Here is a 2,687-nt window from a genome sequence, read left to right as displayed (position 1 = left end):
AGATGTATCCTTGGTCCATCACCTGAATCAAACCGCTGAATTATATCCTCAGTATGCAGCTTCTCTAGAGTCCTGGTAATTATCTAATTAGGTTCAAGCTTGTTGGAGCAGAGACATGTCTAAAACTGCCACGAAACTAACCGTCTAGGACTGGGATTGCTCATCTCTGTCCTACCTAGTCTCCAGAATTACATTTTTGGGAACCTCTTCAGTGAAACAACACAGGAAGTCTACCGTGATGCACGTAGGTTTTAAACAACAAAGATACATGGTAACAATGTGTAACAATGAGCCATTGTTACTTGTATATTGGCCAAAGTAGCAGCTAAACACAGGATCTGGTTTATTTTTGTTGTTTTGGGTGAAGTGGATTTGTTTGGGTTGTGGTTCTTTGTTTGGCCACATCTTGTTTTCATTTTTATAAAAAGGTAAATTGATTTCACTTTACAATATTTTGTTTTTGTTTAGCTATTCATAAAAGGGAAATTCATGGATTAAGGTTAAAATATAGTGAAATACTCACCTCTGCTGTTTCAGTCTCCCAAGCAGGTATGTACGGGACTGCACCATTGGATAATTGAAAAGGGGGGAGGTTGATCTGATGTATGGTGTTTTCTTTATTGAGTTTGAGTATTTGTTTGGATTTAATTCAAATATTTGTTTCTGTATTTATTGGTAAAAGTATTTCTTAAGTAGTTATTTGTTTAAATAAGTTTTCCTTTTCTTCTTATTGTGAAGCTGAACAGCCTTTTAAAAATGGTTTCTTCCAATTTAGTTCCTCCTCTATTTAAGAAACATGTCTGCCATTGTTCTGGGTTAGTGTGGTTTGGTTGATGTCCTGCACAAGAAGAAAATTAAAGTTTTTTTCTGCTGAAAACTCTTCAAAGCATGTTCTTCTTTCAACCAGTTTGGGTCCCACCTCCAAGACTGCTTGGCCTTCTGACAAGCATGTGACACAATGATTAGTTTATGACTCAATTACGAGATTTGGAAGTTAGCTGTTTTCTTATCATAGCTAAAGTTAGACTTCTGAATATAATCTTTTTATCCAGGTATTGCTTGTTTGACTTAATGGGGTCTCTGGCGCAATTAAAAGATTGCTGTTTTTTATCTTCCTTACTTACAGTGGTGCATTTTAATGTGAGCTATGAAGGCAGGTGTCCAGGATGGCTCTAATTTCCCTTTATCTGCTTCTTTGGGGGAAGTGGGATTTGTTACTCTAAGAAATAAAATAAGAGATTTCTCAGTTTTCTTAGCATGATTGGAAATTATTTTATTTTTTATACAATGAAAGTAAACAAGTCCAAATAGGATCAGAAACAAGTTTGTTTGTAATATTTTCTGTGGTACAAAATCTTAAAAATTGTACATCTAAAATCAGACATGTAACATTTCTATGATTATTTCTCTCCATTATTCATCAAAGGACTTCACTATTGTGAGATTTAATCAGATGGCTTTAGGTAATTGTGCATCAAATGGTTTGTTTACAGGTGTGAAATGAATGTAACTCAGGGCAAAATGACAACAGTCTGGTAAGAAATAAGGGTATGAATGGGTAAACAGACATCCTGCTTGTTTATGTTGCCTGTTGTTTTATTCAGGACGGCTTGTTGGTTTCTCCTTCTTTATGTCAGAATGTTTTAATTGTTAAAAAGTGGGACAGGAGATTTGTTGTGGGTCACAACAGACATAAAAAAACAACAACTGCCTTAACGGCTCTAAAAAGCAAACAGAAAAACACATTTGAACCCTTTGTAGTTATTTAGGAGAATGAATTTAGAATATCTCAGCTTTGACAGAAAAGTGCAACTATTTTGTTCAGTGATTTCACCCTAAACTTTGAAAACACTAATGAAGCTACAAGCTATTAGCGGAGAGGCTGTATGGTGCGAGTGTCCTTTGTTGGCCAGAGCATATTTGTGTTTGTGTATCTTTATTGTGACGCGTGTAATCCTCATTCTCTCTAATCCCAGAGCAGGTGGTCAGGCGTTTGCCGGCTGCAGGGGGGTGTGGAGAGGGCACACTTCTCCTGCTCTCCTTAAAACACACGATTATTCTAATAGACTAACACAAATATGACTTATCCACATGCTGCCCAGTGGAGAACACACACAGGGACAGCTACCTGAGCACACCTAATGCTCATATATGCAATGGAGAGAGACCGGGGGAAAGCATGTGGTAGAATTTCCATTCTGTCATTCTTTGGACACCCACTCCCTGCATGTGTCCACAACAGACACGCTCACCCATAGGAGCTTACTCACCACTCTGAACAGGTGGGCTAAGATGGCATCTGTCAGCAAACTGTGCCGCCATCTCCTCTGCTCTAGTTTCCCATGTGTGCAAAGAAACAGAGAGAATGACATTAAATAAAACCAATGAAGCTGATTCACTTCATTAAAAAGCGGAAGTTATTGCTGTGAGTATTTGAAAAAATTTTGGTTTAATCTATAAGGAAGGCATAAGATAAGCTGCACCTCTATTTCCCTTTGTTATCCTGGATGATGTTTTTTGTTGTGCCAGCAAATTCATTATTTCCTGTTTGTAAAGTACAAAATATTGAAGTTTTTCATCGGAAGAAAAGTTATAAATGCCAAAAATAGATCACGAGTAGAGTAAAAAAAAAAAAAAAACATTAAAAACAACATCTCAAGCTGAGTTAAAAGTCAAATAGATTCTTT

The sequence above is a fragment of the Cyprinodon variegatus genome, unplaced genomic scaffold (genome assembly GCF_000732505.1).
Source record: "Cyprinodon variegatus isolate N-32 unplaced genomic scaffold, C_variegatus-1.0 Scaffold313, whole genome shotgun sequence".
NCBI lineage: Eukaryota > Metazoa > Chordata > Actinopteri > Cyprinodontiformes > Cyprinodontidae > Cyprinodon > Cyprinodon variegatus.
The sequence above is the reverse complement of the archived record's forward strand: the minus strand, read 5'-3'. Positions refer to the sequence as shown.